At 37.8% G+C, this 14,618-nt stretch overlaps 1 protein-coding gene and 1 long non-coding RNA gene across 4 annotated transcripts in view; both read left to right on the top strand.

Moving 5' to 3' along the window:
• Nucleotides 1-14,618, top strand: part of LOC140161266 (uncharacterized) — a 260,421-nt gene that overhangs the window by 114,442 nt on the left and 131,361 nt on the right. The window lies entirely within an intron of this gene.
• Nucleotides 4,180-6,282, top strand: LOC140161268 (uncharacterized). Its single transcript, XR_011860085.1, has 2 exons — nucleotides 4,180-4,304; nucleotides 5,973-6,282. It is a non-coding gene; the product is annotated as an uncharacterized lncRNA (long non-coding RNA).

Genomic DNA, 14,618 nt, shown 5'->3' with positions numbered 1-14,618 from the left:
TGCTAGCTTTAATGATTTGGTGTGGATCTGAAAAGAGCTGTTTACTGGAAAGAATACTGTAAAAGTGTAATAAAATGTGTTCTTGTTTCTTTAAGAATCTTTCCATTGATTCATGAAAGTCGCTACATTCAGTTTTGTCAGTATTAATGATAGCATTCGGAATGTGATTATGTGAAAAATATCATCTTGGATATGGGTTTAATGTTCAATGTTGACCTATTAAAACTTCTCAAACTTGTTGATATACTCTAGGAATTGTAGCAATGTTATACCCTTCTCTCTAGGATCTGTGTTTGTCGCCATTTGGTGTAAATTAAAATTGCTCCGTTGCCAACAAGTCTGAATCTGTTTCAGAATATCTGAATAAACTGGAGAATTGTAGTTGATAGAAAATATCCCGTAACATACATACATATATTAATGGCCTTTGCATTGAACATTGCCTTCAATTCTGTAGTGTGCTGAGTTGTGTCAGGAAATCCCCTGGTTGAAAGCAAAAAACATAGCTAATTCTGATTCCCAATAAATGTCAAAATCCCTTGTGATATTGGAGCCGTGGGCATCATCATTTATTTTTCATATGTCATCAGTACCAAATAGAGGCAAGTTTAAGAGAAGATGCTTCTGTATAGCAGAATATTTTAAGAGTATTAATTTTGTGTCATTTTAACTGTTCTGAACAGAAGTGTGTTTTATTTATTCAACGTTTCAAGACAGTTACACATTAACACATATCAGTAAGTCAGAATTATTTTCACAGGTTTCTTAAAAGCCCAAAAATGAAATCTCATGAAATTTCCCCACTATACAGCATGGTAGTAAATATTTGAATCGCATTCATTTTGAAAAATAACGTCAATGACAGAAAGAAGAGGGATTTCATTTGGATTGCCCAATTTTAAATCAGTATCAGAACATGTATCCTGAGGGTTTGTGAATCAAGGCATTGTAATCAAATGTTGAAATGAAACGATAATCAGCTTAGAATTTGTTTTTATGTACAAGTACAAATGACATAAAAAAATAGAGTCAACTTTGTGATAATGACAAATTATATGATAATGATTAAAAAAAATGATTTTGCTGTAAGTCTATTCTTGGGTAAAAAAATTAAGAAGATAAAACATAAAATATTAAATGAAGTTGAACTGAAGGTCTGAGATGATGTCAAGATTTTCTGTCTTGATTACCTGCAATCTCTAATGGTTCATGTGTGTTAAGTAGCGAGAAGAAAATTACTATGCATGAATCGCTTAGTTGGCTAAGTATCAGGCTACTTTGAAAATCTTTATTGAGTGTGGCCAATTTTATGTGTTCGTATTTATTTGTATAATTCCGTGGAGTTGATTAAACCCACTTATAGACTGGCTTCAGGGACAATTGAAAGCATAATCTGGGTCAAATTGGACTCCACTTGTACAAATCAGTGCTTTTGTAAGCTTCTAACTATACTTGCCTGATCGACAATCCAAACAAATTTGGTTAAAAACTAGAGCAAATTTTCCGATCAGCGAAATTGTCATATTTGTCGGTGTGTCAGCGTCTTTTTCCTGTATACAGTGAGTGCAACATTGCCTGAGGGTAGAACACGAGAGCCACCACCACATTAGCGCAGAAAACCTAGCTATGTCTTACGCAGAAAAATGTTGCCGTGGTAATGTCGTTGCCTAGCAACCCTCATGTAATCCAGGTGCCTACACATTTTCGCTCTTCACACTTTTAAACTGCCTTGGACAAAGTCATAGACGGAATTTGCGGTGCTATTAATTTCAGTGCTTGGTGTCAGGGCTTATATAATTGGTTTGTGGGGTATTAAACTTAATGAATAGTAGATTGATATCAAGTTGTTTAAGTGGAAATAAACCATAATGAATGTGATACGCAAGGTTAATCTAATAGTTACCAGCTGTGTGCGATGTAAAAATGAAAAATGCAGTCCTTCCATCGGAGAGGAAAGTAATATGATAGGTGTTTGTAAGTGAAAATGTGCGCAAATTCTTTTACGTCAGTGCTCTGAATTGACATCAAACGAGTCCCATATTTTACAGGTTGTGTTTCCAGCAATAGCATTTGTGCATTGAATTTCCTTACAAATTAAGAGAGTTGTTGACTGTTAGGTTTCATTATACAGGTTATTGAACGTGGTATTGGGAATGATAGGCCTACAAGTGTTTATTGGGTTTGTTCTGCTTCCATCAAGTAGTAGATAGGACCGTTCTTCCTCATTGTCACACTTAAAACAATAATATGGTTACTGTAGCCTGCCTGCCAGAGAATCTTGAGATCTTGGGCGGGTAGTTTTCAGGTGATAATGGTTTTCAGAGGTCATATAAAAGCAAAGGGACCTTTGTAGCTATCAAGTGGTGAGTAAGACAATTATGAGAAAATTATACCATTTTTAGGTCCAAAATTGTATTTACGAAACTAGTAGTAAATTAAAGAGGAGAGTCTTGTTTATTGTGAGTTCCATATTGAGCCTCACTATTAATATTATCTCAAACCTATTTCCTCAGTTTTCTCTGTGTCTTCCGGTGTGACAGACAGTTGGTAATGTGCAGGTGTCTGTGCAATGTTCTTCTTGTGTATTGATCCATGGGCACAAACCATTATTTTTTGGGGGGTGTTATAAGTTGTGCTCAGACAGACGTAGAATTCTCAAGAATCGGCGTACTCGAGAATTGTGATTCTGTAGTAAATTCCCAAGTGTGTGTCCACACGCGACAACTGAAGCTTGGAATTCTTGAGTTTCACAATGCCTGATGACATCAGCTCTGGAATTAGAATCGGAAGCTTACTGTGACCTATCTACATGTAATGGTGCACTGAGGTTAAGCTTAGCACTCAAGAATCACAAAATGTATCGTTCACACGGCGGTAATACTTGAGGACCACTCCAGGAAATCGTGAAATGGGCAAATTTAGGGATTGGAATCCTCAAGATATTTCACACGTTTTTGCGCGAGTGTGGACGTGCCTATTAGGCCAAGTAAAATAAAAAACATGTTTCACGTCCGGGTTTTTGAAAAAAAGGAGGAAGAGGGGGCTTTTTATTTTGTATTTTTTATCGCAAAATCGGTGTAAATACCCATAATTAGAGCTGTTTTAGCATATACAATAACGCCTGGAAAAAGGAGGAGGCCTCTTTTTATTTGTTGTTCTGAGAGATAGGCCCACTCTAACTATATCACAAAACCTTATAAAAGTGTTTCTTGTATATTAGCAAGGCTATAGAAAGCATCTCTACTTCCTAGACATATGTTTTGAAAAGTTATAACTGAATTTCAAAAAATAAAAATAAAAATGAAGAAACCTCAAAAAAGGAAGCGGGAGGGGACGTGAAACATGTTTTATTTTTTATTTGGCCTTATAGGCATGAATATTTTCTATCTTTTGTATGTGGTTGTCATTGTAGTGCTCTGTATGCACTTCCTTTCAAATATTGTTGACACCTTTATATTATTGCACAAATAAAAGGTAAGCTTGAAGTGCAAGGTAAATGTTATTACAGTCTGTGGGTGCAATCCCATTGGGTATGTACAATCTAGTACAACTGACTTGATCGCTACATTAAATTGTGAGTGCGCGCATCACAAGCATTGAGCGTATCAGCGCAAACCTATATGTTAGCATAGGTTCCCTCCTTTTGCAACATCCAAATGGAGCCCATGGCTTTTCCGGCTTCACTGCCTCTGTGAATTTCAAGGCCAAGCATGTTTTCTGTAAATAATTCCAGCAAGAAGTTGGAAACATTTCTTATGATTTGATGCCATTATATCACCAGCAGCAATTACAGCCTGAAATAGTGGCATGTTAATATGACCATTGACATTTGTTGAGTACCCTTACTAAGAGAAGAGATCGTGACTATCCCTGCATACAGCACGTGAACGCTACAGCAAGATGTATGACGTCATGGCATCAGATTACATCCTATCTTTTAGCGTGTGTCCCCGCTCAGATACTCCAACTTTGAGGTCCTGAACGAGAGGGGCTAAACATGGGTCGTTAGTGATTTTATGAGAAGATCCCTGTATTATGGGTTTTCCCTGTCCCCGGTATCTTTTTTTCACTAACGACCCAGAAATAACAACAGGAAGAGCAAATGAAATCGTGCTACTGAAACATGCAATAATGGAAGCCAGCGAAAATTTCTGATCAACGAACTGACGAATCGATCGATCGATTTGACCTGGCGCAGATGATAAACAAACCACAGTCAGCTGTTTGTCGGACGTCGCCGTGATATTTTATGCATGTATTTTGCAAGGAAATACCCAGTTCAAATCAAAATTTCCCATTTTTCGGTGAGTAAATCATATGTACAATGGATGTTTTTAGTAAAATGAGCTTGACACGTTCGTTCTTACAGTATTTTTTGCACGTGAAAACTGGTTTGGAAAGTGTTACGATCCCACGTGTGTTGTAATACAATGTACATGATGTGATGTGTATCGAGTGTTCAGTAATATTTCCAAGCAAACGAGACATCATAATATTTCTTCTTCAAGGAAGATTTTCCGAAGAAATATTTGAATTGGGGGTTGGTTTTTAATTCTGAAGAGGGAGGGATGTTTGATAATATAACTTTTACAGCTTCTGAGATGTCGACATGTGAGATGTCACCCCAGTAAAAAACATGATCAAAAAGCTAAGCTGCATGGCTGATTGCACGTAAACAGTACGTGTGATATTCAGGCTTTTGTATTTGAGTTTTTACAAACATGCATGTTGATCGTAATATTTTTTCAAGGAAAGATTTTCCGAATTAGAAATTGGTAAGTGGTTTGGTTTTTGATTCTGAAGAGGGAGGTATGCTTGACAAATCACTTTTACAGGTTTTGACTCTGAGATGATCTCATGATGATGTCCCAACAAAATATTATAATGTGAATTTATACATGTATGTAGGCTACATTCAGGGATCGTTTTTGACTCGGACTTTGGGGTTCTGCAATGATTGTGAGCCGGGGGGGGGTTCAAACGGCTCGCCAAAAATTGCTTGGCCCTCCTCTCGACCCGCCAAAAATCGCTAGCCCCCCTCTCGGCCTGCCAAAAATTCTTTGCCCTTGCGCATATTTTTCGGGATTCCAAAACAAACCATAGGCCTATGTGTTACGAGTGCAGCACGCAGGAAAATTAAATTCATATTTAAGCGATTCAGTACTGTTTTCCTAAGCCTTTTTAGAGCGTTTTATTTAACAGGTGCCCCATGAATGTGTGCCAAAAATTGCTTCCCCCCCCCAATAGCTTGCCAAAAATTGCTTGCCCCCAATTTTATCCTCCCCCAGGGCTCATGTTATTCAGAGATGATGTTCCGAAATAAATAATAATGTGAATTATGTAGGCTACATTCAGGGCCTGTTCACAACCACTTGTTAGAGGTGGGCCTGATGTAAAAAGAAAAAAAATCACATACTTTTTTCAGGGCCCCCTTTCGGACCTAAAATTATTTTCAGCAACCCCCCCTTTTGGCCGTGAAAAATGTATGTCAACCCATAGAAAATAGTGTGAACCTAAGTTCTACGAGAAAAATTAAGGTGATATTTTTAAAGGCCACGTACCCCTTCAGAGGGATAAAAAAGTTTCATTCAGGCCCCCCCCTTTTTGCATCAGCTCCCCCCTTACAAGTGTTTGTGAATGGTCCCCATCTCATGTCATCATAAATAAGGGACCGCTTCAAAAACACTGTAAAGGGGACAAGATGCAAAAAAGGGGGCTTGAAATTTTGTATCCCTCTGAACAGGGGGGTGGTTTTTCTCGTAGAACTTGGGTTCATACTATTTTCTAAGGAGTTGACGGACATTTTCACGGTCAAAAGAGGGGGGGTGAGGGGTGGCCCTGAAAATAATTTTGGATCCAAAATGGGCTCTAAAAATGTGAATTTTTCTTTTTACATCAGGATTCTGATTTAAAATTATACTTTTAACAAGCCTAATTTTTGTTCTTTGTTTATTTTTGCTCTATATAAACAGATAATCAAGATTCGAGAAGATGACCCAACCATGAAACGACGCGACCTAAAGAGGTTTCAGATGAGCCCCGAAAACCGAAGAATGGATACATCCAGTTCTATGCCCTCAGCTTGCAAACTATCTTACCTTCAACAATGTTAATACCAGAAATCACAATCCACTCTCCCTCGAAAGTACCATATACCAGAATGAATTGCTTCCAGTAGGTATTCTTCTCGAAGACTGCACTGCACAACTGGAACTTGCTCTCTTATACATTTTAACTTCCATGGAAAACTGCTGCATTCCATCACAAGCTTAAGCCAAGTGATTTAAACCTAGTTTCTCGTCCACCCTTCTTTGAAAAAGGAAGGAAGCCCTTCTTTTAAGATGACAGATTTTTCCAAGATGGCCAAGTTTCAAGACAGTATAGATGAGTTGAGTGACCTCAATGTTTATCAACAAAGGCAAGGGACTGGTATACCTATATGCTTGAGTGAACCCCATGCAACCACTACACTGTTCAATAGCCTTACAAAATGTATTGTGATGTGTCAGGAGTTTTAAAAAACACAAGCAAGCCTGAACAAAAATTATAAAAAAAAAAAAAAAAAGGAGACAGGTGGGAAAAAGAAACGGGTGGGGACGAGAAACTAGCATTTTTTTACTTGGCATTATCAACTTTAAAATCAAATTTTCAAAGTTTTGCATCTTGCATTTAATGGCAGAGCTTAAAATACCGTCAACAACCCTGAAATTTCACAGAATAGCCTTGTTACAAATATTTATTAAGGCGCCAAACAACAACGTACCATGCTGTGCATGTAGATGGAACATTGAATAGGTAAAAATATTGTTTTGTTGCCCTCCACGACTTGTACTGGTAAAACATCCCAGTGCAAAGGAATACTGGGCTGGAAGTTGGGGTCGGGCAGATTCTTTTTTTTTTTTTTTTTTTTTGCACTTGGATTTTTTTTTTAAATTTTCATGTATTATTTGTACACTCTAAGAAGTAAAGGTTCTAAAAAGGTTCTAAAGTTGTCCTCTCACGAGAACCCTTTGAGGTTCTTTAAAGAACCAAAATGGTTCCAAACCCTTCGAAAATGGCTCCAAAAATGTGATACAGAACCGTTTTCGGTTCTTTAGAGAACCTTTAAAAATTAAAGAACCCTTTTGAGAGGGTTTTTCTAAGAGGACAAAATTTATTTTATTCTATTTAGAACCTTTATTTCTTAGAGTGTATAAAATGTATACACAGGTGGGGAAGGGAAAGTTTAGAAAGTTCAGAAAGAATCCCTAAAATATTGAGCCTATTTTGCAATTTCTAGGAACAAACTCTCTTTTAAATACGGTACTGATTTGCTCAATTTTGTATTTTAACACTTCTTACAAAATTATTCATTGTAAACATTGTTGAATAAAACACACACTCATGTACATTTGCAAAAAAAAAATGCTATTGAATCATTGTGTCTTTCTGTGTGGTGCAATTAGTAGTGTAGCTGCAGCTTGTCAATCGGAAGACCCGTAGTTAGAAGACCCACTATTCAGAAAACCCATTATTCAGAAGGCCCGCTAGCGGGCTGTATCCAACCCTAACCCTGCAAAGGGCCCGGTAATCAGAAGGCCCACAACTCAGAAAATAACAGCTATACTCAGAAAATATTTTCAGAGTAGCGGGCCTTCTGATGAATGGGTTTTCTGATTAGCTGGTCTTCTAGTTAGCGGGTCATTTTAAATGAAAACAAGCCCGCTATTTAGAATTTGACGGGTTTTCTGAGTGACTGTTGCCCCCCCTCCTGGTCGTGTAGCTTGAGTTTTTTTAGAGGGGGGCAAGACAACTTTCAAGGGAGAAAATGATTAAAAATGGGGAAAATGAGAACTTAGTGGGGGGGGGGGGGGGTTAAGGGAGTACCAACGTGGGTGGGGTGGGTAGACTATTTGGCAAACCATTTTGAGAATTATCCTCCTCACCCATACAAATAAGTATATTGCACAGCCCTGTAACTAACTATTTTGGGAATTTTACTTAACATGTTACAGTCTTGGCTAAGACCTGGCAGGACGGGACACTATTCTCTTGTACAATCCCCCCCCCAGTTTTCGTCCCTAACCCCGGTAACTGCCGGAAAGATCACAAAGCATGCATAATCGACTTCTCAGATCGAACCTGGATTTCTTTGGTACTGTGCTCCCCCCGCATATGACCTGACACTGTTGAGATTAACTGTTTTGTAACATCTCGTGTAGATCTCGGTTTTGAGGTGCATTACTTCCCCGCAACAGTCCCGGCTATAACCAGGCAGTGGGGGTGGGGGGCACATTGAGCGGCTACACAGGGCTGTCAATGTCATACATTGTCAAAATAAATATTGTCCACACCCCCTACACACAGGGCCGGATTTACCATAGGGCCAGATGGCCCGGGCCTAGGGCCCCCAAATTTTGGGGCCCCCAAAATTGATCTGTGCAGTGTGCTTCTTCCATTTTAGCCGGAAAACACCAGTATTTGGCCAAAATATTGTACAAAAATTGCAAAATTGTGCGCGCTTTGCGCCCACTAGGATATGAAACTTGAGTGTACATGCCTTCTTCGCAGTGCGTTTGGGACCCTCCAAATTTTGGCCTGGCCCAAGGCTCCAAAAAGGTAAATCCGGTCCACTTTTTTTCTAAGATTTTTGAGCACCGTAACGGGTAAAAATAATCAACCGTCAAAATCAAATTTATTTGACGAACAATAATTTCGTCCCAGTACTAGGCCTTTTCTAAAAGTTGACAGCCAAACCAGGTCCCCGCTATTGCCCGGTGGCGTGGGGGAGGCAGGGTTACAATTTACAGCTGCATTAATACCATAAATGGGAGGAGGTCTGGGCAACAATTATCCACCTGGGGAGGGTATACTAAGTAATTTCCCATGCAATCATGTTGATAGTCAGTTGATGGGACCACTTTGCTTGTATTCATGTGTTTTGATGCTATATCATATCCAGAAGATTTGTTTACATAATTTTCAATCAGAAACGTGCATAGCCTGCATTTTTCAAGTAGGTCCCTACTTCTGTCTGAGATATGAAATATTATTGCATGTATCGTGTACTTGTTTGTGCCACTGTGAGATTCGTAAGTAATGCATGGCGATACGGTAGTGGAATTCGGCAGGCATCGCGGACGGAATCAAAACTTCAGATGGCAATTTTGCTTTATTGTGCAACATTTGGACCTTGCATACCGTGGAATATTTATTGGTATGTTGTTTGCTATTGAAAAATGAGCACATTTCGTGGTCCTTCGCTCATGATGTTTTCAGATTGCTATCCCGGCCGGCCGTGAACTGAACACTGCACAAGTCAGTACAGTCAGGGCCGTGACACTCGTATTCAATCCCTGTATAAAAATTGAAGTCACTTCACGGCAGTTTGAGTGACGGTTGCTAGGGAGTTTGGTACCATCGGAATGTTGATTGACCGTTTTGGGTAGTTTGGTACCATGATTGACAGTTTTGGGTAGTTTGGTACCCAAGATGGCGCCCATCGACTGCCAATTATTCGGACCCGCTCCAGCAAAAAATACAGCTTATTTAGCCAGTCTCGTCATAGGGTCATCGAAGAGAATATTTTCCTAGCATATTGAGCTAACTCCTCAGCTATTTGGTTTTTCACGATATGATAGTAATGGAAAGATTCAACCAAATGTTCGACGGTTTTCGCCATTTAATTTTTTTGGAAACGATGACGTAAACATTGCATCATCTCTTCCACAGGTTATACACTCATACACGCACAGGGGTACTATGCCATCACATGCATTATATCGCGCATAGGCTAAATGACTGACTTCATTTGCGCAAACGAGTGGCTTATCCTATAGTATATTAGTACTCGAGAATCCTTGGTACAGTAGTACTGTTTACGGCACCAGAGATTGCATGCACTGATCAATCGATACCCGATAACAAGTGAACAACGTATCACGTGTGTATCATGTGATTTCACAACTCAAGAGTAGCGACCGCAAAGGCCCACGCAAAGGGTCACGGGATAGGCACGATCTCTTCTCTTACCCTTACTGAAGCAATTTGCTTTAATTTCCTTTAGTTTAATCAATCCGTAGCATCTCGTATTTGTGTAGAGTCAGGGCACCTTGAAACAATTAAGATTGGAAAGTGACAATCCCTGGTGTAATCCACACTGTTCCCTAGTGATAAAAACTTAATCTGTGGATGAATAAGTGTTCTAATGGGCTAGCGAAACCTTTAAAATTGACTACATGATGAGCTTACATAATCACAGTAATATGTTTTAATGAGCTTTAAAATTGGTTGCATGATATGATGATAAGCTTGCGTAATCACCAGACTAAAAAAGAAGGACAAGAACACTTAATTGCTTTTATTTTGATATTAATATTGTTTATTGAGTCATCACATGAGTTATCATCTGAGTTGTAAGCAATGAGAGAGTAGTTCATCATCTGCATTCAACCTTACTAATTGTAATGACACTTTGCTTGAAATGTCCTACTCCAGATTTACCCCGCAGGTGGAAATTTATGTGTATCTTTTATACAGTGCATCAAATATTTTAATTTACAAAGTGAAAAAAAACTTCCTTAAATTATACGTAATCGTATATTATTTGATTGTATCACTAATTAATTGAATGAGTTGTATGTCACTAATATTGCTTTTGAGATATGTTTGGCGTAACTCCGGAATACCCTTCACACCCTATATGTTATTATGCGCTTTATTCCATAACTTATTCCATATGTTTTTAATATATTGTATATGCTTGTTTTTCTCTCGGTGATTGCTGTGTCACATTTGCTTATTGAGGTCTTTACTTCTTGAGATGTGACCCAGAAAAATGGCAAATGTTTTCGTAATTCATTACTTATTACAACATGAAATTAGATTAAATCTGTGGAATTGAAATTAAATTTTGTAACCATTGCTGTAGCCATTAGTAAATGAAAATATAGCAATTGATTTTGCTTTACTTCACATATTTTAATATTGAACTTCAAGGTATTTGTGATTTTACTAAAAAATAATCCACGCATGAAATTGTAGCTCTCATGGACATGAATTTGTCACTTACACATGAACCACAGCATATAAGAAAATTACAATTGACCTTATGAACATTGATACCAACGTTGTCACTTGGGCACTGAATTGGGCTATACTTAGATAAAGATAGCTTTCCAGTCTAAAATGTGCTACTATTTGCAAATATTTGGCTACTTTTGCAAGTATTAAATGTTGATTTTCCTTTTATAAAAAATAGCCAAATTTTAAAGGAATTAGAGTCTCTGACATTCTGAATTGCAATAACAATGGCTTTTGTGACCATTCAGTCAATAAGTACCAAAAGTTTATCAGTCAGGTGTTCTTCTGCCCAATTGGGTGGTTTATGTTATAAATTCAGATAAAATAGCAGGTATTGGGTGCTTTTTTGGAGTTGTTAAAAAATTGCACCACGGCCTGGCAAACCAATTCATGGTGCCTTCGCATTAAAAGGTTTTAGCAACACTGCTTTACATGTATATGAAACCTAGTATATTGGGATATTCTCTCTCTCTTGCAACAAGCCCACCCTAATTGTCCCAGTTCACAAAATCACTTCCATCTGTTTGCAGCCATGCAAGGAGAAAATCTTGACTCTGGAACATTAGTGGTTTCTCTGTTGAACATTTTGCTGACTCCTGTTGAGGGTTATCTTTCAGCTTTCATTGCAATTATAATAGTGAGCACGTTTTAAGAGATCCTGCCTGCAGTTTATTGCAAACCAGAAAGCAACACATTGGTAAGGCAAAATGAATATAGCTTTTGGTATTAACACATTATTTTTGCCACTGGTGTCATTACTATTAGGTTGATAATGAAAACAATGTGTTGCTTTGGTTTTTCAAAAGCAACATGTTGCCCAAGCTCTATTCATATTGGCTATATCTGAACATTGTGTTGCTTTCTTGAAAGCAATGTGTTGCTTTTGAAAGCAACATGTTGTCATAATGGCTTGCGATAACCATTGTCTTCATGAGGGTTCTAAACTGATTGGGGAAGATTGCAGAGTGTAGTACAGAGATGTTCAAGTTCTCCCTCTACAGAGGCAAGCCTGAATTTGTTCAACAGGAGCCAAAAAGGTTTGATTTTCAAATACAGTTTATTTTGATAACCTATTTGTCTCAAACATGTTCTTATTGCCACACACAGAATATTGGTACAAATTACCTGGAGAAATTGATTTCTTGAAGAACAAAAATAGTATTATAATATTGTGATAATTGTCACTTTTTGTACAAATTTATGACAATTTTCTGTACACTTGTGTTGACTTGTGACTGTATCAATCAGATAAGCCGTAAGCCATATTTCCTGTGTAGAAGATAGAAACTTAAGATCTTCTTATAAAAATTAAATAACAATGTCATAAGTGATCTTGCTCATGATATTAATCTCTGACCCCTGTTTCTGACCCTCTTTACAACTATTAATTCCAAGATATTGGTCACTGATGGGTATCTTTGTATTCTGGAACACATTTTTCAGTTCGCAGTGCCAGTGGTCAGCACTTAATTATTCATCCATGAAAAATTCATGTAGAAATCAAATCTGTGGAATTTGGTAGGCTGGCCTTAGGTGAGAGAATATGTGTCATCAAGTATTTTGTACATAATTTACAAGTGGTGACTAAAAAGTGGTCAAGTTTTTTGATCGAAGGTGAACAATTGCTTTCTTACAAGATGGCCTGGAGGTTATCATTGGCTAGGATCTAAAACAACCCCATTTGGCAGGACATAGTTCTGTATCCCCAATATGTTTGTACAAGTATAGAATAACCTTTGAATTTTTTTGGGTATTAAAACTCATACTCTACAACTCGAGGTCAAATTTTGAGCTTTGCTTGTTGTATAGAGGTTATGGAACTCTGCCACTGGCATGAGACCATCTTGGCTCAAAGTGTCACAGAACTTGTCAAATCTGAGACCGGGGAAGATGAATCTGATAAGCTGCGGTTTGACGGATTTTCTGACGCATGTACGCACTGCCAAGCTGTGTGACTTGCATGGCTAGCCTTGGGTGATGCTTGATGAGATCGGCGTTTTCCCTCATCTTTTCTGCAAGTCTGTGGCGCTATAATCACAACATTTACAGCTGTGTGTATGGATTTACTGCTAACATATACAAAGAAGGGTTTAAGGCGATGATGATTGTATAGATTTCTTGTAAGGATTAATTTTCACCTCAACATCTGAAATTATTTACGATAGATATAAGGAAATGTAATTCTTATTGTAAAAGTCCAATCAGCCTTCCTTAAGAATGGCATAATTTGTGGGAGAAAAAAATTGTATGGGCATGATTTGTTGAAATCGTATTCTAATACTATTCTTGAATTCACTTCAAAGTGTACCAATATAATACTTGAATCACATATATAATCACCTCATATGGGGGGTAAATGTACTGTTACATTTCACAATATTTATGTAAAACTTAAAAAAGAGAAAATAAAAATGAAATACTTGGCAGTGCCACCTTAATTGATGCACTGAGGCTTCTGAAATTGAGGGAATATGCACCTGTAGGGCAAACACATTCATGTAGAGTTCAGTGATTTCAACAAGTGTTTAACTCCTTCAGGTGAGATGGGCAGACTTCTGTTCAACTCTGGGAGAACTAAACTAGGAGATTGCAGTATTATTATCACCTGTAGGGCATAGGAGAGGGAAGGGGAGTCATGACCTTGAACAGCAATGGGTGAAAATAGCTTTGGAGGCAAACCCATTCATGTAGAGCAGTGATTTCAACAACTCCTTCAGGTGAGATGGGCAGACTTCTGTTCAACTCACATGGAATTAAACTAGGAGATGGGAGTATTATTATCACCTATAGGGCATCGAAGCAAAGGAAGGGGAAGGTCATGACATGAACCGCAATGGGTGAGAATAACATAGAAAAGTTTGGTAAGGCATAAAAATATAAGCTTGTTTACCGTAGCCAGAGCGACCCTAAAAATCTGTCAACCCAAAAGTTGTTTTTTCCCAATCAATTGTTATTTTTTCACACAAAAGAAACAAATTTCCCATCAAATTGCAAGTGACCCAAATTAAATATTACTCCACAGTGGAACAATATTTCTCTTTTTTTGTGTGTGCTTTTTGTACTTTTTGTGTTTCTTTTCCATTTTCCAATAGCACAAACTACATTATTAGTAATTGCAGAAACAACAGACAACAAGACACGAAACAAAAAACGACTGATTAACCCATATCTTTTCATCGTTAGGGGACGCAACAATACTTTTTGTATTAAATAACAAGCAGAAACGGTGTGATGTCAGTTTCAAACAATATCAACTATCATGTCTTTCTCTTGGAAGTTTAGGAAAGTTCAATCTTAGATATAAACCTATGTAATAGTCGCCACTTTACTGTTTTCTCTTAAGTTGTGGCTCAAATTAAAAATATGGAATAACCTGACAGGAAATTAGTAGTAAATTGTCATGGTTGCAAGGGGAAGGAGTTAGTTATTTGAAACATGGCAAATATTGGACAAATTGTGATGCGGAGGTGTTAAGTCTGTTAAATGTTATCCTATTTATATGGATTTGGGACAGTATGGAGTCCCGCTTCTTGGTGCCAAGTAAACTTGAGTTTGTT

This window comes from Amphiura filiformis, chromosome 9 (assembly GCF_039555335.1).
Source record: "Amphiura filiformis chromosome 9, Afil_fr2py, whole genome shotgun sequence".
In the NCBI taxonomy this organism is placed as follows: domain Eukaryota; kingdom Metazoa; phylum Echinodermata; class Ophiuroidea; order Amphilepidida; family Amphiuridae; genus Amphiura; species Amphiura filiformis.
This window is presented reverse-complemented; position numbering and strand designations above follow the sequence as displayed.